The sequence below is a fragment of the Muntiacus reevesi genome, chromosome 3 (genome assembly GCF_963930625.1).
Source record: "Muntiacus reevesi chromosome 3, mMunRee1.1, whole genome shotgun sequence".
In the NCBI taxonomy this organism is placed as follows: Eukaryota; Metazoa; Chordata; class Mammalia; order Artiodactyla; family Cervidae; genus Muntiacus; species Muntiacus reevesi.
Window position 1 is genome coordinate 166,809,920 of NC_089251.1, and position 20,695 is coordinate 166,830,614.

The 20,695-nt window shown below is 40.1% G+C and overlaps 1 pseudogene; it reads right to left on the reverse strand.

Annotated features, from left to right (window-relative positions):
• Positions 1-20,695, reverse strand: part of LOC136164151 (H/ACA ribonucleoprotein complex subunit 1-like) — a 66,546-nt pseudogene that overhangs the window by 23,655 nt on the left and 22,196 nt on the right.

Genomic DNA, 20,695 nt, shown 5'->3' on the forward strand with positions numbered 1-20,695 from the left:
CTGGACCTTCAGTCTTGTGTCTCTGTTTTATTTTCCTCCATGGCCCATGTCAGTAAGGGACATTCTGTTTATTTAACCTGTTTATTTGGTTATTGCCTCTCTGTACTGATTGCATATGACTGCAATTGACTGCATGCGACTCTACTAAGGATTTATTTATTTATTTTTTGTTTACTGCCAGACCTCCAGAATCTGTAATAAGGGTTATAATATAGTGGGGACTCAGTAAGTATTGTTTGAATGAATGAATGAAAGATTCAAAGAGAAAGTATATTTCTGATGGCAGTTTACTTGTAGTGGTGGTATTTAGGTTTGAATTTGACATGTATGGTAGAATTAAGTTGGCATGAAGATGCTTTCCAGAGCACTGATTTTACTGGCTAGCAACTGGAGACAACTTAGATACTTACATTAGAGGATGGGGATGAGTAAAAGTAAAAATGCAACAGATGGAGATAATGACCTAGATTTACAAGGCATTACACTCAAAAGGAGGCAAATTGAAGAGATCAGAAAACTACTATAACATAATATCATTAATGTAAGTTTCAAGTTCACAAAAACAATATTCCATGTTTTACAAGAAATGTATATATATCTAGATAGTATTATATATATATATATATATGTAAATAAATATATACATACATAGATATCATAGAAGGATATGTATTGTGTGATTGGAGATGAAAAAGACGTGAGGATGAGAGATAAGTAATACAAACAAATATAAACAGAAGAAGGACCTCACAGAGACCTTCAGTGAAGTATGCCAGGCCTAGAGGGTTCACTTAACTTTCACACTGGTCACACAGCACTAAAAACAAATGGAGGGAAATTCTCTGGGGACCAGGAGGCTAGAAGAAAATGGGAAATGAGTATCCTCATACTGATAGAGCCATGGCCAGGAAATACCAAGGAAAGGAACAATTAGGACAGTAGTGGGTAATAAAGATGGAAAGATAGGTTGGGCCTAAAATTTAAAGAGACCCACATGCTAGGCAAAGGAGATTTTCTCACTTCATTAAACAAGGAGGAACCATTAAGAGTTTTTGGACAAGATGAAATAACAGGAAAATTAATGTAGTGTGTAATGTATTAGATAAAATAACAGATTCACAGGCAGAGAAAAAGAGTTAAACAGGAGAATGCAATAGTCCAAGCAGGAAGTACTGCTTAGTGTGAACCTAGAAAACAGTGATATGAAGAAGCCTGTGATTTAATCTCTATCTGATATTTACAAATTTTGATGAATTGCATACATCTGCCTGTGTTAAAAACTAGAGGAAGGAATCAAGTGTGGGATATTTAAATGACCTCTGTACAGTCCTTTGGTGGGAAACCAGCATGGGGACAAGTGCTTTGACATCTTGTGGGTGTTACATAAAATTCAGAAGGAACAGAAAGGACTACATTTGGTGCATGCAATGGAATGACTAGGGCTTCCCAGGTGGCTCAGTGGTAAAGAATCTACCGACAACACTGGAGATGCAGGTTCCTGGATTTGATCCCTGGGTTGGGAAGATCCCCTGTAGAAGGACATGACAACCCCCTCTAGTATTCTTGCCTGGGAAATCCCATGGACAAGAGGAGCCTGGCGGGCTACAGTCCATGGGGTCTCAAAAGAGTCAGACATGGCGACCAAACAACAATAAATGTAATAACTATGTGAGTTGCCATGTAGCTGAAAACACAGTTGTCGGGACCTGAGGACAAGTCTGATTTTGGTGGAGAAAGCAAGCAAAGGAAACTAGAAATGTTCTACCTTCATGTCTAAAGAAGCTGATATATGATTAACAGCTAAAAGCTGGTGAGCTGTTTTAGGGGTAGATGCTTTTGGTTTGTGGGAGAATCCTATTTAAAATTATGCCAAGTCACTGCAATAGATAGGTAAAGTAGGCTGTTGGGCACATGAGATTAGTATTTGAAGAATCCAAGGCTGTCACTATTGATCTGGGACCCACTCTCTCAGAGGGGACTGTCAGAGCCGTGGTCATCACCATGGTTACAGAAGCAACAGATCAGAATGCATTTGTGTGATGGGACTGACCAACAAGGGGTAGATCTTTCTAAATGTGAAGCGATGGAAATATGAATCATGAATTTTTCTAACAGTAGAAGATTAATAACTTAGCATATTTTTAAAAGTAAGCTCTTTTAAAAAGGGGAATCTCCACGAAGGCCCTATGAAGCCCCATCCAGAAGCTTTTGGCTGAGAAGTCATATAAAATGCTCTGGAATGAAAAGTCATAGGAAAAAAGCAAAAGGACAAGAGACCAGAGTAAGATTTTCAAGTCAAATTATAGGGAAACTAGAGTTTGGAAATGGTTAAGCTGAAATCAGATCAGGTGACACTTATATTTCTGTTCAAGGGTTGTACTGAAATTCAAGGTCTGAACTGGAGCAGGGTTGGTCCAGAGAGGACCATTTCTGACAGAGGGATGGGTCCTTTGTAAGAGGACGTGCTCTTCAGAAGCTTCCTCACTGAGATGTGCAGGGGAACCTTTCCACCACGTGGGAGATGGCAATGTATTCTGTCTGCATTTTATCCTCATTTACAGATAAGCTGACATTACTTTGCCAACAAAGGTCTATATAGTCAGTTATGGTTTTTCCAGTAATCATGTGTGGATGTGAGAGCTGGACTATGAAAAGGGTGAGTGCCGAAGAATTGATGCTTTTGAACTGTGATGCTGGAGAAGACTCTTGAGAGTCCTTTGGACCACAAGGAGATCAAACCAGTCAATCCTAAAGGGAATCAGTCCTGAATATTCATTGGAAGAATTGATGCTGAAGCTGAAGCTCCAACACTTTGGCCAACTGATGCAAAGAGCCAACTCATTGGAAAAGACCTTTAGAGAAGATTTCCTAGAAGGGGCAACAGTTTTGCTTTGGTTAAAAGGGTGTGAGAGAGTTTGTTAAGATGGGCAGGCAGAGTGAGGCCTGGGGTGAAACTCTTTAGGCCACGACATGTGCAAAATATATGGATGTTTGAGAGTGGATATGTTCAGGGAATGCTGGCTTAGTGTTCATGGCAGGATTGTTGAGAGATTAGACTGGAAAAAAGCAGGCAGGGGTCAAACAAAGCAATTTCTGTTCTCTTGTAGAATTTAGTCTTCCTTACATTTGAAACTGAACCCATTGATGAGAGACGGTCCTAATTCCAAGATACTAATTCTAATGGTTCCTATTGATTATTAATTGATAAAAATTAACAACCAGTAGTCTCTGAGTCGATTTTTATCTATGGCACTTATAAACCCGCATTGCAGTTTGACATGGAAAATAACTTTAAAGCAACTGCCCTATTACTTCTTAGTTCATTACCGTCAGAATTGATTTGAATCCAGAGTGGTGTCAGAAAAATGGTACAAAGTGAATCTGGTCTCTGAGCTTCATCTTAACAAAGACAACACACCATTTAAAATTTCCTCCTTACAAAAAAGGAGCTATTGCTTTTACTATTGCAGGATGTTAAAATACCTGTCAGTACACCCTTGGCCACAACTATGACTTCACATTTTTTTTTCTGAAAAAAAAAAAAAAAAAAAAATAAGGTAAGAGAAAGGACATGGATGAAAATCTTAGGGACCATGAGATTGATTTTGTTTTCATTAACTGTGCTCAGGTTTCTTCTTAAACACTAAGATTATACAGAATGCAACACTTTATTTAAAACTAAAATGTCAGTTGTTGTGTTTGGTATAAAAATGTAATGACTCCAGGACCCACTGACGATTTTCAGTCTGAGCTCTGAGACTGTGCTTCTTGTTCAGTTTTTAGACTCTCCACAAAAACATTTCTATAAAAAAATATCCTCAACTAAGGAACATGGGGGAACTCCAGGCTCTTAGCTGATCTCGGTGAATTGGCAAGCTTGGAAAAACATTTTCCAGCTGATTTTCAGTTACAGCATTAGCAATCAACAAATATTTTCTGAACTTGCACACACACATTAGGGATTTCTTAAATAAGATGCTAGAAAAATAGGATGTGCTATTAAGGGCAGTGTGGACCCTGCTTCTTCATGGAGACATAATATATTTGTTTTCACTCTTTAATATAGCCTTGTAAAAGCACCACGAACCTTTTGGGGGAAAATGATATCAATCAAATAAACATCCCTTTATGTAGTCTCAAAGAGAACGGTACAATTTAAACTATAGGTCACTATTAAAGGAAATGGGCTCCATCCTCTATGGTGTGTGTATGTGTTTCTATTTTGAGGTAGCTAGAAAGTTGAGTTAAAAACAATGTGAGTGGTTAACTTTTCATGTTTCTTTCTTTGCAATACTGGATTTTATCCCTCTAGTATGTAAACAGTGTACTGTGAAAGAGGAAGGAAAAGCCTACTCTTCCCATAGCATCAGGAGATGCCAGTGAGCATTGCTGTCATCTGTGTCACTTGGAACTAAGTGTATAATCACTGCTGAATCAATTTTCTTTATCATTGCAGTGGATGTGGGTCTGATTCACCACACCAAAGATATTTGGCTCTGCTAGTCAAAAGATACCTAGGAAGAGTAGTGTCTGCAATCCAGCCGCCGAAACCATGAGCCATGGGGATCCGAGGCTGGGATTTGGGGGTGCACAGATGGTGGTGCTGCTAAGAACCCACCTTCCAATGCAGGAGACGCGGGTTCCATCTCTGGGTCAGGAAGTTTTCCTGGATTAGGAAATAGCAACCCACTCCTGTATTCTTGCCTGGAGAATCCCACGGACAGAGGAAGTCTGGTGGGCTACAGTCCACAGGGTCGCAGAGAGTCAGACACAACAGGCCTGCAGCACAACAAAGAGATTTTGCTGCAAAGGGGTGTTTAGACCCAGCTAAGTGAGTTTCTGAAGATTCACTCATTTTTTCTTCCTTTTTCTTTTTAACAAGTTCATGTTGACAGTGATTTCTTTTGATTTGTGTTGTTGGGAATGCGGACCTTGTATGTTTCTCATCCTTAATCAAGCCTGATAGATGAGAGATTCTTTCTGGAGTTAAAGGAAAATTAATAAAATTGACCTGAAGCGCCTATTTGGAAGTGAAACACAAGTATGAGCTGACTGTTTAAACTTTCCCTTCTGAGGGGGAAGTCTTCATGGAGTGTATACACGTGCAAGTGTGTGCGTGTACATGCGTGTCTGAACTCTGCTGGCGAAAGCCTCTGCATCCTCTGCCAGGGAAGGAAGGGCTCCGCTTCCTTTTGTGTGGAGCGAGGTCACACCCAGTGGCCAGTTAGGTTAATGGCACGTGTGTGTTCCCCGAGGTTACCTGAAAAAGAGCAGCTGGCCCCAGCCGCTTCCCAGAGTGGGTGCCAGAGGCCAATTTGGATAATAGCAGAACCTCCGTGTTCCTTTCCTTTGTTCCTGAAGGTGGAGCCTGGGTAGGAAAAAGCCCCACACCATTCATGATGTTAACAATAGCGGCATTAACGTTCATTGGACTCCCACTGGGTCTGTTATTCTTTAAATGAGGGCCCAAGAATATAATGAGATGGATTTTCACAGGCTGAAACAAAGAGGGATTGCTTTTTATTCTTATTTCCCTTTATTTGGGCGTAATTGAAATATGTTGAACTTAACTATTCTTTTCATTTTGTTTTATTTTTAAGTTGGGGGTGGCAATTGCCAATAATATTTTTTAAAAAATGACTGTAACTTTTTAGCATACAAATCGAGGCAGAAACCCTAATTATAAGTTTTTAAACAACTAGTTGACACAACTCCAAACTGACATATCCTCTAGGAGCACCAAAATGACACTTGCCTTTCTTGTGAGCTTGCTTTTAAAAACTCTCTTAGTAGACACCGCTGAGGTCCTGTTTTCACTCAGGGGCAGGCATGATCTGTGGGGAAAACTCTGGGAAGTGAGTTTGTGACATGTACCTTCTTGCTAGACTGAGGAGAAAGTGGAGTTTGTGACCATGCGAGATGGCTTACCAAGTGAAAATTCAGCCCATTTCTTTTTAGGAGAGAGCCTGTTACAGGCTTCCCAGGTGACCCGAGTGGTAAAGAATCCACCTGCCAAGTCAGGAGACATAGGAGATTTGGGTTTGATCCCTGGGTCGGGAAGATCCCCTGGAGAAGGAAATGGCAGCCCACTGCAGCATTCTTGCCTGGAGAATCCCAAGGACAAAGGAGCCTGATGGGCTACAGTCCACATGTGCCTGTTACAGCCTTGTTCCTTGGGCTGGAGATACAGTTTTCAGACTCTATGAGGTTTGCAGGGCATCCTGTACAGCCAGGTTCTCACACCTGCTCTGATACTCATAGTTTAGAGCCTAAATTAAGCCTCATTTTTCTATGAATAATTGAACTGACCCTAGGACTTCTAGTCCATAATGATCTCTCCTGTCTGAAGTTCAGTCATTAGCACTTTTCAGAAAAAAATAGGGACTTTAACCACTCAAATCAAATCGAACCTGAGAGACCATGGTCTGAGTCCACAGCTCTGCCCCTAATGAGCAGTGGAACTTGGTTTGAAAATTACTTGGTTCCAACCACAACCTGATTTCCTTCTATAGGTTCAGGCAGTTGCACTAGAAGGTACATATCTTCCTTCCCGTGCCTTTAGAGGCTAACTTTAATCACACCCTCTCTCCTCTTAATTCACTTCTGCAACTTGATTACTTTCTGCTTGAAGTTATTCATTTCTCGATGAAGAATAGCTCTTTATGCTGAGCCCTGCAGTCTCTAGGCTGGTGCTTGGATCCCCTGGTCCCCCACCACCCCACCCTCGTTTATGTGCTTCTTATGGATCCTGTGCGTGCTAAGTCACTTCAGTCGTGTCTGACTCTGTGTGACCCTATGAACTGCAGCTCACCAGGCTCCTCTATCCATGGGATTCTCCAGGCAAGAATACTGGAGTGGGTTGCCATTTCCTTCTCCAGGGGATCTTCTTGATCCCAGGGATCGAACCCTCATCACTTACATCTCCTGCATTGGCAGGAGGCTTCTTTACTAGGGATCGAACCCAGGTCTCCTGCGTTGCAGGCAGATTCTTTACATCTGAGCTCCTCAGGGAAGCATGGATCCTCTGCCATGTTGTATTACCAAGGTTCACGTGTGTGCAAGGTGATACCTGTTCTTGTTTTATGTTGTCCTAACTCCAGGATCATCCCCCACTGGTTGCTCAGAAGTGGGAGACCCGTAATACTTTACTATTAAAAACACAACCCTGACTTCATTGTTCACGTTTGCTCCTCCTTCTCCACCTGACTCTTGCCAACGTGACCTCTTCCGAGAAGCTGTTGTGGCCCCAAATGACTGGCCTATTTGAAGCATTTCACCAGGAAGACGTTTAACGAGGTTACATGGAAAGTAACATGGCATTCTTGTTGCTGCATAAAGATAGACTTACTTCCTGTTGTGCCTCAAAGCAGGTGAGATATTTTCCTGCCAGAGGAACTTTGAAATCCTTCTTTGGCCATAGTGATAACAAAAAACAAAAAAACAAAACAGAAAATCTGATATACTGATAAGAATGCAGGTGCCAAAGAGAGCATCAGTACAGCCACAGTGAGCACATTTTACCAGCTGGGGCAAAGTCACTGCCAATAACCAGCTTTGGTAGAATTTATAAAAAGAAAATCTTCACCAGAAATCCAAGGTTAAAGGCTCAGTGCTTAAAGACTGAAGTTTGACTAAGTGGGTAATAGATGCTAAGAGAAACTATATTTCTTAGGCAAGAAGACCATACTTTTGATCAGTGGTTCTCAAATTTTAATCGTCAAAATCACTTTGCTATCCCCTGGTCAATCTGAGTTTCTGATTCTGTCCATCTGGGGTGGGGCATGAGAATCTGCAGTTTTTAACCCTTTCCCAGATCATGTTGATGCTGCCCTTCCTAAGATCACACATATCTCATACAGTCATTGTATTAGATGAGCTTGTATTTTTGAAATACTCAGATCATGTTGAGTACTCAAAAAATGTAACAAAAGTTTTAGGAGCCTGATTTTCAGAATCTTTTCAATTACTATTACACATAATGTCTGGATTCTGCTACAAAGGTTAGACCAAATCAGATAAACGCTACATAGAATTTTGTTTGAACAAAGCTGATTACTGTCTGATTATGCTATCTGATGCTCTGTCGCACTGTGATTTTACCTGCCTATTAGAGAATGCCTTGCTATATTTTAAGACCTGAATTCTTTGCCCCTTGAGGGCATGTGTCTAGACTTATTCTGGTTCTCCGACTGGAGCTAATCTCTAGTTGGTGCTCAGGTTGTGGGTTTATCTCTATCATTGCCCCTCTAAGCTAGATAAGAGGGGCTTCCCAGGTGGCGTTAGTGGTAAAGAGTCTGCCTGCCAATGCAGGAGACCTACAAGACACAGGTTCGATCCCTGGGACAGAAGGATCCCCTGGAGGAGGACATACCAACCCACTCCAGTATTCTTGCCTGGAGAATCCCATGGACAGAGGAGCCTGGCAGGTTACAGTCCAAAGGGTCTCGTGGAGTCAGACACTACTGAAGTGACTTAGTACAAATGCATAACATAGATGAGAGGGGCAAGAATATGGCAGACACAAAGAAGAGACATCCTCTGGTCCCTGGGAAACGTGTTCAGCATGCGTATTTAGATACAGAGAACAAACATCTAGAACACACAAAGAAATCTTACCACTTGATAATAAGAACACAATACAATTTAAAAATGGACAAAAGTTTTGAATGGAAACTACTAAAGCTATCTGAATGGCCAGTAATCACATGGAAAGATGCTCAATTATCATTAGCCATTTGGGAAATGCAAATTAAAGTCTTAATGATAAACCATTTCTCCCACTAGAATGGCCGAAATTAAAACTGTGGACAATACCAAGAATGTGGAACTACTGGGTCTCTCCCTCTTTGCTGGTGGGAATGTAAAATGCGATAACCACTTTGGGAAAGTTTGGCCGTTTCTCACAAAATAAAACATCTACTTACCATACAAACCAGAAATTCCATTCCTAGGTTTTCACCCAAGTGAAACAAAAGCTTATGTTTTATTCATAAAAGCCCCAAACTTGAAATTCCCCAAATGCCCATCACACATATTGTGGCATATCTCACAAACACAGAAATGAAAACTTTCAAAAGCATTATGCTAAACAAAAAAACAAGACACAAGGTAATGAATACTGTATTATTCCTTTTATATGAAATTCTTAAAAAAATCTAAAACATCACAATTAAAAGTAGATTGGTGGTTCCTGAGACTGGAGGTGGGACGATGATGAAAAGTTTCTATATCTTGATTGTGATGTTACTTTTCAGTTCAGTTCAGTCACTCAGCCGTGTCTGACTCTTTGCGACCCCATGGCCTCCCTGTCCATCACCAGCTCCTGGAGTTTACCCAAACCCATGTCCATCAAGTCAGTGATGTCATCCAACCATCTCATCCTCTGTTGTCCCCTTCTCCTCTCGCCCTCAATCTTTCCCAGCATCAGGGTCTTTTCAAAAGAGTCAGCTCTTCACATGAGGTGGCCAAAGTATTGGAGTTTCAGCTTAAACATCAGTCCTTCCAATGAAAACCCAGGACTGATTTCCTTTAGGATGGACTGCTTGGATCTCCTTGCAGTCCAAGGGACTCTCAAGAGTCTTCTCCAACACCACAGTTCAAAAGCATCAATTCTTCGGTGCTCAGCTTTCTTTATAGTCCAACTCTCACATCCACACATGACTACTGGAAAAACCATAGCCTTGACTAGACAGACCTTTGTTGACAAAGTAATGTCTCTGCTTTTTAATATGCTATGTAGGTTGGTCATAACTTTCTTTCCAAGGAGCAAGCGTCTTTTAATTTCATGGTTGCAATCACCATCTGCAGTGATTTTGGAGCCCAGAAAAATAAAGTCAGCCATTGTTTCCACTGTTCCCCATCTATTTGCCATGAAGTGATGGGACCAGATGCCATGATCTGAGTTTTCTGAATGTTGAGCTTTAAGCCAACTTTCTCAATCTCCTGTTTCACTTTCTTTTTTTTTTTTTTAATTTTTTTTTTATTAGTTGGAGGCTAATTACTTCACAACATTTCAGTGGGTTTTTGTCATACATTGACATGAATCAGCCATAGAGTTACACGTATTCCCTATCCCGATCCCCCCTCCCACCTCCCTCTCCACCCGATTCCTCTGGGTCTTCCCAGTGCACCAGGCCCGAGCACTTGTCTCATGCATCCCACCTGGGCTGGTGATCTGTTTCACCATAGATAATATACATGCTGTTCTTTCGAAACATCCCACCCTCACCTTCTCCCACAGAGTTCAAAGGTCTGTTCTGTACTTCTGTGTCTCTTTTTCTGTTTTGCATATAGGGTTATCATTACCATCTTTCTAAATTCCATATATATGTGTTAGTATGCTGTAATGTTCTTTATCTTTCTGGCTTACTTCACTCTGTATAATGGGCTTCAGTTTCATCCATCTCATTAGAACTGATTCAAATGAATTCTTTTTAACGGCCGAGTAATATTCCATGGTGTATATGTGCCACAGCTTCCTTATCCATTCATCTGCTGATGGGCATCTAGGTTGCTTCCATGTCCTGGCTATTATAAACAGTGCTGCGATGAACATTGGGGTGCACGTGTCTCTTTCAGATCTGGATTCCTCAGTGTGTATGCCCAGAAGTGGTATTGCTGGGTCATATGGCAGTTCTATTTCCGGTTTTTTTAAGAAATCTCCACACTGTTTTACATAGTGACTGTACTAGTTTGCATTCCCACCAACAGTGTAAGAGGGTTCCCTTTTCTCCACACCCTCTCCAGCATTTATTGCTTGTAGACTTTTGGATAGCAGCCATCCTGACTGGCGTGTAATGGTACCTCATTGTGGTTTTGATTTGCATTTCTCTAATAATGTGTGATGTTGAGCATCTTTTCATGTGTTTGTTAGCCATCTGTATGTCTTCTTTGGAGAAATGTCTGTTTAGTTCTTTGGCCCATTTTTTGATTGGGTCATTTATTTTTCTGGAATTGACCTTCAGGAGTTGCTTGTATATTTTTGAGATTAATCCTTTGTCTGTTTCTTCATTTGCTATTATTTTCTCCCAATCTGAGGGCTGTCTTTTCACCTTACTTATAGTTTCCTTTGTAGTGCAGAAGCTTTTAAGTTTCATTAGGTCCCATTTGTTTATCTTTGCTTTTACTTCCAATATTCTGGGAGGTGGATCATAGAAGATCTTGCTGTGATTTATGTCGGAGAGTGTTTTGCCTATGTTCTCCTCTAGGAGTTTTATAGTTTCTGGTCTTACATTTAGATCTTTAATCCATTTTGAGTTTATTTTTGTGTATGGTGTTAGAAAGTGTTCTAGTTTCATTCTTTTATAAGTGGTTGACCAGTTTTCCCAGCACCACTTGTTAAAGAGGTTGTCTTTTTTACATTGTATATCCTTGCCTCCTTTGTCAAAGATAAGGTGTCCATAGGTTCGTGGATTTATCTCTGGGCTTTCTATTCTGTTCCATTGATCTATATTTCTGTCTTTGTGCCAGTACCATACTGTCTTGATGACTGTGGCTTTGTAGTAGAGTCTGAAGTCAGGCAGGTTGATTCCTCCAGTTCCATTCTTCTTTCTCAAGATTACTTTGGCTATTCGAGGTTTTTTGTATTTCCATACAAATTGTGAAATTATTTGTTCTAGTTCTGTGAAAAATACCGTTGGTAGCTTGATAGGGATTGCATTGAATCTATAGATTGCTTTGGGTAGAATAGCCATTTTGACAATATCGATTCTTCCAATCCATGAACACGGTATGTTTCTCCATCTGTTTGTGTCCTCTTTGATTTCTTTCATCAGTGTTTTATAGTTTTCTATGTATAGGTCTTTTGTTTCTTTAGGTAGATATACTCCTAAGTATTTTATTCTTTTTGTTGCAATGGTGAATGGTATTGTTTCCTTAATTTCTCTTTCTGTTTTTTCATTGTTAGTATAGGAATGCAAGGGATTTCTCTGTGTTAATTTTATATCCTGCAACTTTACTATATTCATTGATTAGCTCTAGTAATTTTCTGGAAGAGTCTTTAGGGTTTTCTATGTAGAGGATCATGTCATCTGCAAACAGCGAGAGTTTCACTTCTTCTTTTCCTATCTGGATCCCTTTTACTTCTTTTTCTGCTCTGATTGCTGTGACCAAAACTTCCAACACTATGTTGAATAGTAGTGATGAGAGTGGGCACCCTTGTCTTGTTCCTGATTTCAGGGGAAATGCTTTCAATTTTTCACCATTGAGGGTGATGCTTGCTGTGGGTTTGTCATATATAGCTTTTATTATGTTGAGGTATGTTCCTTCTATGCCTGCTTTCTGGAGAGTTTTAATCATAAATGAGTGTTGAATTTTGTCAAAGGCTTTCTCTGCATCTATTGAGATAATCATATGGTTTTTATCTTTCAATTTGTTAATGTGGTGTATTACGTTGATTGATTTGTGGATATTAAAGAATCCTTGCATTCCTGGGATAAAGCCCACTTGGTCATGGTGTATGATTTTTTTAATATGTTGTTGGATTCTGTTTGCTAGAATTTTGTTAAGGATTTTTGCATCTATGTTCATCAGTGATATTGGCCTGTAGTTTTCTTTTTTTGTGGCATCTTTGTCTGGTTTTGGAATTAGGGTGATGGTGGCCTCATAGAATGAGTTTGGAAGTTTACCTTCTTCTGCAATTTTCTGGAAGATTTTGAGTAAGATAGGTGTTAGCTCTTCTCTAAATTTTTGGTAGAATTCAGCTGTGAAGCCATCTGGTCCTGGGCTTTTGTTTGCTGGAAGATTTTTGATTACAGTTTCGATTTCCTTGCTTGTGATGGTTCTGTTAAGATCTTCTATTTCTTCCTGGTTCAGTTTTGGAAAGTTATACTTTTCTAAGAATTTGTCCATTTCATCCAAGTTGTCCATTTTATTGGCATAGAGCTGCTGGTAGTAGTCTCTTATGATCCTTTGTATTTCAGTGTTGTCTGTTGTGATCTCACCCTTTTCATTTCTTATTTGGTTAATTTGGTTCTTCTCTCTTTGTTTCTTAATGAGTCTTGCTAATGGTTTGTCAATTTTGTTTATTTTTTCAAAAAACCAGCTTTTAGCTTTGTTGATTTTTGCTATGGTCTCTAGTTTCTTTTGCATTTATTTCTGCCCTAATTTTTAAGATTTCTTTCCTTCTGCTAACCCTGGGGTTTCCTCTTTCACTTTCATCAAGAGGCTCTTTAGTTCTTCTTCCCTTTCTGCCGCAAGGGTGGTGTCATCTGCATATCTGAGGTTATTGATATTTCTCCCAGCAAATTTGAGTCCAGCTTGTGCTTCATCCAGCCCATCAAGGCTGTATATTGTTACCCTGCTTATTTAACTTATATGCAGAGTACATCATGAGAAACGCTGTGCTGGATGTTACTTTTACCTTTTGCCGAATTTCATAAGGCTGTATTCTCCAAATGGGTGGGTTTTATTGTATGTAAATTGTACCCAAATAAAGTTGAAAAAAAAGCTAGATAAAAAGAATAAGATTTTAAATATTTTGCTCTTTAAACTTCAGTGTCAAGGGTGAATCTTCAGCCTCCTCATTTAAGTGACCTCTCTGGAAGTCCTCTCAGAGTTCAGCCAACTGACCTTCTCTGGTTGTACCAGGACCCTGAAGGCATCCTAGTCCATACAGACCTTTCTGTTCCTTTTTTCATCTCTGCTTTTATCTGAACTGTGGCCAGAGAATCTTCATCTAGGTCTTTTGATTATGTTTTAAAAATGGGGAATGATTTTAGAAGATCTTGTTACTGACTAATGATGAGGAAATGTTAAAAAAGGAAGGCATATCTTCACAAAAGAGTATCTTTATCTATGTATGCATGTCGGTTGGTAGGTATCTACCTATATTTTCTCCCAGGGTGTGGATTACCTTTTCATTCTCTCAGTGGCATCCTCGGAAGAGCAGAAGTTTTCTTTTTAATCAAATGTATTGTTGGTTTTTCCTTTTATATTTAATTTTTTGTGTGTCATAAGAAATCTTTACCTATGCCAAGATTGTAAAGATTTTTCTCCTGTACACATTTCTAGAAGTTTTATGCTTTTACCTTTCACGTTGAGTCTTTAATACATTCCAAATAGATTTTTGTGAATGAGACAGGGCTTGAGGTTCCTTTTTTCCATACCAAAGTCCAGTTGTTTGGCACCACTTGTTGAAAAATCTATACTTTCTCTATTGAAATGTATCAATGCCTTTGTTAAGAATTAATCGACCACATGAGTTTAGATTTATTTCTGGAATCTATTCTGTTTCATTATTCTGTGTATCCTTACACTGAAACCATGTCTTAGTTTCTGTGCTTTTAGAACTTTTGAACTCAGTAGTGAAAGTCCTCCAATTTTATTCTTTTCCAAAATTGTTTTGGCTCAGTTCTATGTCCTTCATATATCCCCGTACATATTTTAGAGTAGCTTTTTAATTTTTGTAAAAGAATCTGATGTGATTTTAATCAAGATTGCCTTGAAGCTGAGATCAATTTGGGGAGAATGCTTATCTTAATACTGTGTCTTCCAATTTATGAAGATGATGTATTGTTCCATTTATTTATATCCTTTATTTCTCTCAGCAATGTTTTCTGGTTTTCAGCACATAGGTCTGACACAAACTTGGTTCAATTTATTCTTGACTACATTTTCTCATTTTGTTTTTGATGCCAGTATGAGCTTTATTATTTTTTTTTAATTTTCAATTGCAATTGTATATTGCTGGTGTATTGTATTGCTGGTATGCGTTTGAATTTATATATTGACCTGACCCATGACTTTATTAAATTCACTTAATTTTAGTAGAGTTTTTTAATAGATTCCTTAGAACTTTATATATGGACAATTGTCTTTCTTACTTTAAAATTGTGTACTTTTTATTGATATTGTTGCTGTTTAGTTGCTAAGTCCTGTTTGACTCTTTGCAACCCCAAGGACAGTAGCATAGCAGGCTCCCCTGTCTTTCACTATCTCCTGGAGTTTATTCAAACTGACGTCCATTGAGTTGGTGATGCCATCCAACCATCTCATCCTCTGTCACCCCCTTTTCCTCTGGCCGTCAATCTTTCCCAGTATCAGCTTCTTTCCCAGTAAGTCAGCTCTTTCCATCAGGTGGCCAAAGGATTGGAGTTTTAGCTTCAGCACCTGTCCTTCCAGTGAATATTCAGGGTTGATTTCCTTTAGGATTGACTGATTGGATCTCCTTGCAGTCTATTGATCTCCTTGCAGTCTAAGGGCCTCTCAAGAGTCTTCTCGAGCACCTCATAATTTGAAAGCCTTAATTCATTGGTGCTCAGCCTTCTTTATGGTTCAACTCTCACATCCATACATGACTATGGGAAGCACATAGCCTTGACTATACGGACCTATGTCATGAAAGTGAAAGTGAAAGTCACTCAGTTGTGTCTGACTCTTTTCGACCCCATGGACTATACAGTCCATGGAATTCTTCAGGCAAGAATACTGGAGTGGGTAGACTTTCCCTTCTCCAGGGGATCTTCTCAACCCAGGGATCGAACCCAGGTCTCCTGCATTGCAGGTGGATTCTTTACCAGCTGAGCCACAAGGGAAGCCCAAGAACACTGGAGTGGGTAGCCTATCCCTTTTCCAGTGGATCTTCCTGACTCAGGAATTGAACTGGGGTCTCCTGCATTGCAGGCGGATTCTTTACCAACTGAGCTATCAGGCAAGACCTCTGTCATAAAGGGACCTTATTGAACTTCAGTATAATATTACATCATAGTGAAGAGTAGTGAGAGCATATATCCTTATCTTTTCTCTTCAGGTGAAGCATTTTTTGTTTTTTTACCATTATGTGAGGTTTTCTACAGATGCCTTATGTTTGGATATGGAAGTTTTCTTGTATATCTCCTTTGCTGAGAATTTTAGAATGCTTGTTGAATTTTCCAAAATGCAACTTATGAATCTATTGAAATACTTCAGTGATCTTTTTCTTTATTCTGTTAATGTGGTAAATTGCATAGATTGATTCTCCAATGTTGGGCCAACATTGCATTCCAGAATGAACTGTGCCAGCTCATGACATCATAGTCTTTTCATACATTGCTGGATTCTATTTGCTAATATTTTGTTGGTGATTTTTGCACATATGTTCATAAGGGATTTTTACGGTTTTCTTTTCTTGGAATGTCTCTGTTAGTTTGATTTCAGCATAATGGTGGGCTCATGGAAAGGTTTGGGAAGTGTTTGGTCCTCCTGTATTTTCTGAGAGTGTCTTTGTTTAAAGACTGGTATTAATAATTTCTTAAATGTTTCATAGACTTTAGCATTAAAGTCAGCTGGACTGAAGTTTTCTTTGTGAAAATATTTTGATTATGAACTTAATTTCTTTACTAGATCTGGGGCTACTTAAATGTTATATTTCTTCTGCAGTCAATTTTCTTACATTGTGTTTTTTGGGAAATCATTAATTTTTCATTTAAGTTATCAAATTTACTGGCCTAATAGTGTTCATGATGTTTGCTTTTTTAACCATCTAATTTCTGCAAGAATTTTAGTGCTGTCTTTTCTATAATTCTTAATTTTGGTAATTTATATTTTCTCCTCTAGTTTTTCTTTTTTTTTTTTTTTTTTGGTAAGTATGCTGCTGCTGCTAAGTTGCTTCAGTCGTGTCCGACTCTGTGCGACGTCATAGACAGAAGCCCACCAGGCTCCTCTGTGCCTGGGATTCTCCAGGCAAGAATGCTGGAGTGGGTTGCCATTCCCTTCTCCAACGCATGCATGCATGGCAAGAGATTTATCAATTTTATCAGCATTTTCAAAGACCCAACTTTGTGTCTCTTGTTTTTTGTTTTCTACTTCATGCGTTTTTTACTATAATCTTAATTATTTCTTTGCTTCTGCTTTTTCTGGGTTTACTTTACTTTTTCTGACTTCTGGGGATGGAAACTTAGATTCCTGCTTTTACAGCTTTATTATTTTGTACTATGGGTATTGTTAGCAAATTTTTGCCACACACACCACTACTGGCTTCCATTTGAGAGACAGAGAAACTGAGGCTCAGAGAGCTTGTAACTCTTCTAGGGTTAGAGGGCTACAGTGGGTGGAACCTAAATTCAGACCCAGGAAGCAAGTCTCCTCAGCCTGCTTGTGGGCCCTTGAAACCCAAGGATGAGAGAGAGGCATTGCACCTTGACTGAACTGGAATGGTTCCTTCAGTCATTTTCTGCATGCCTCCCAGTGGATTCTTTTCTCCAGCTTCTTTCTTCCCTTCTTGAGCAGGCTGTATGATGAAGGATGCTAGACATCACCAGCACATGCTTGGGGAATTCAGATCCCAGCGGGTGGCTTCCACACTCCTGTCAAATGAGGCCTGTTTTTAATGCAGCACCATCAATTATTAACCCCACTTTCTGTTCCACCCCACCCCACCCCCCAACCCCCCCACACCCTCACTTGCCTTCCTCCCTCCTCCAGCGTGGATGCTCGAGGGCTGCTGGGTGGGGATCTCACTGTGATCAGCCAGCCAGTCTGTAACATCCAGGGGGCTGCGGGGACAGGAGGGCAGGAAGTTTTCAAGGTCTGTGCTCCAGGCTGTGTGAGGCATGGGCTACTCCCTGAAGAGCCCTCTGCTTATAATTGCCGAGTTTTTGGCATGTGCTGCCTGACAAAAGAACAGATGTTTCCTTCAAGAACAAAAGAACAGGGCATAGCTGTTGGCCTAACGGTTTGCCACGAATAATGTTGAATGGGGAAGCAACAAGTCCTAACGAGAATGTCCCTACAGGATCACGCAGCCAGTGCCAGGAATCAGAGTGAAATGAAAGGACTCAGCGCTGCTTTTACGTTTTAATGGGCCGAGTGCTGGTTGTTTTTAGCCCCTTTAGATAAGAGGCAACTGAATGTTCTTTCTAGCTGTGTTCAGGAACCGTGTAGCTGGACGCTAATGACGGCTTCATGAATTACTTGACGAGATCCCAAGGATGTGCGGTCATTTTAGAAATGCAGTTAGAAGATGACTTACAGGCTCTGCTAAACCTGCGGCCTCGGCGTGCAGCGCATATATGGAGGAAGCCTTCCCTAAATCACGGCTCTCCGTCAAACGAAAAACACCAGCGCAAGTTTTTCTCTTCTTCATTGCTGGCTAGAACTTCAAAGCACCAAGAGCCCACACACACAAATGAAAAACAACAGGCCTAGCTTCAGAAACCCCCCTCACCCGCCCACCCCCAAATCAGCAAGCCTCTCTTGTTAGAAACCTCCACCCATCACATCACGTGTCACCCAAGCTTCAGCATTCCTGAAGTATTAATAGTTCCTCCGAGTTTTTGTCTCTGAAGATGATCTTTGAGGTTGTCCTTGGCTTTCGCCCAAAAGAAAGAGTTTCTTTTCCCCAGCCTCCTATTCCAACTTTTTTTTTTTTTAATTAGCAGAAGTGGGCAAAATATTCTTTTTATTGTCTTAGCTTCTTTTACCAGGAATCAGTTATCACACAAAGAGACCAGTGTTAGAGTTTTGTTAGGTCATGGTCAGATAAGAATATTCACAGCATCTCCTGTTAAAATCTGTGCTCTGTCAATATGGTCTTTGCAGACCTCTCCTCCAATCTGCTCCGGACTTGAGCTAGAGGGACAGTACAGTCCAATGTTTCATCTGGGCGGTTCTAGCTTGTGTTTGCAGTCCTAGGTTATCCCTCTTCTCCTGACATTCTGTTTGCTGCTTTAGACAATTCATTACATGATCATAATCTCTTTAGCAAATGTTTTTGAAGATGTTTATCATTATTCTGACAATTTATATCAAATTTTCTGGTGTTGTCCTAATACTGGTGATGTGGGACCATAACACTTGGAGTGACTTAAAGTTTTCATAAAGTGAATCTCTTTAATTATGTATACATTTGAGCTCATATCATTTTCCTTTACGTATTATTGATGTAATGTGATTAGGAAAATACTTTTTGGAAATTTTAAGGTTTTAAATTCAGTAAGGTACATAACAGCAGTTGCAAGTACTCTCATATTTGGGTTCTAAACGTGGGTTATATTTTGGGTTGAATACCAGCTCACGAATACATTAAAAAACATGGCTATATTATGGTTTTATTTCTTATAAGGTGTAATGTATAATGATGTATTCTGTGTTATAGAGACCAAATATCAGCAGCAGATTCCTTTAGAAACTGGGAGGGGGCGGCGATGAATTACACGGTGACAAATCTTAACATTCTAAGATGGTGGCAGAATTGATTTAGGAGTTTCTATAGAAAATCGGTCAGTACAAAAGTCAGAAGCATCAGTGTCTACTGCTAGGCTAGTCTCTAGTCAACAGTGTGGCTCTGGGTAACCAGCTTCCTCCTTCTGTCACAGTTTCTAATCTGCTCTTGAGAGTCCCGTGGACTGCAAGGAGATCCAACCAGTTCATCCTAAAGGAAATCAGTCCTGAACATTCAATGGAAGGACTGATGCTGAAGCTGAAACTCCAATATTTTGGCCACGTGATGCAAATAACTGACTCATTGGAAAAGACCCTGATGCTGGGAAAGATTGAAGGCAGAAGGAGAAGGGGATGACAGAAGATGAGATGGTTGGATGGCATCACCGACTCAATGGGCATGAGTTTGAGTAAACTCTGGGAGTTGGTGATGAACAGGGAGGCCTGGCATGCTGCAGTCCATGGGGTCGCAAAGAATTGGACACAACTGAGTGACTGAACTGACCTGACTGAACTGTTCCCAAATGCTTTCTCTATGACCCCTCACAGAAGTCTGGTAAAGATAAACCAGCCTCTATTTGGGATAGCGCTTTGGAAGTATCAATACAACATGTTATACATGTTACTGTAGTAGTACTTTATATAATTCACTGTGATTCAGTGACAGCCATATCGCAAGATGTTAGAACTCTTGGCCTCTGCAGGACAGCACTCAGGTTGAATTAAAAGTTGTAGTTGGAAGGGCCCAACTGCTAAATGACTAATTTTCATGTTCCAGACTGTGGGTGAAATTCCAAAAGTGTCTCTGTTTTATTTTCATGACTTGACACTAAAACTTAATAAAGGCAAATATGCATCAGTTGCAATTCAAAATTGAACTTCCTGAATGACTTGGGGCGGGAGCAAAAGATAGATATGAGGGAGCGGAAAACTTACATTTCTATGATGATTATGAAATAGTGTTACAAAGCTGAAAGCCATGGAAATTGAGCTAATGAAAATGGTTTACTACAACCAACTGAATTCCTGTGATTGGAAGCAAACTAGGACTTTGTGACTGTATTTGGTTCTCTCCCTTCTTTTCAGAATACTGGATGCCATAGCTTCAGGGAATACACACTGCTATGTTGATTTTGTTCAGTCACAAGATCATGCCCAACTCTTTGCCACCCCATGAACTGTAGCACGTCAGGCTCCTCTGTCCTCCACAATCTCCTGGAGCTTGTTCATACTCATGTCCGTTGAGTCAGTGATGCCATCTAACCATCTCATCCTCTGCCACCCCCTTCTCCTCCTGCCTTCAATCTTTCCCAGCATCAGGATCTTTTCCAATGAGTCAGCTCTTCTCATTAGGTGGCCAAAGTATTGGAGCTTCAGCTTCAGCATCAGTCCTTCCAATGAATATTCAAGGTTGATTTCCTTTAGGATTGACTGGTTTGATCTCCTTGCAGTTCAAGGGACTCTCAAGAGTCTTCTCCAGCACCACAATTTAAAAGCATTAGTTCTTCAGCTCTTAGCCTGAAATGTTTACATTTTAGTTAATAACAAGACACATACC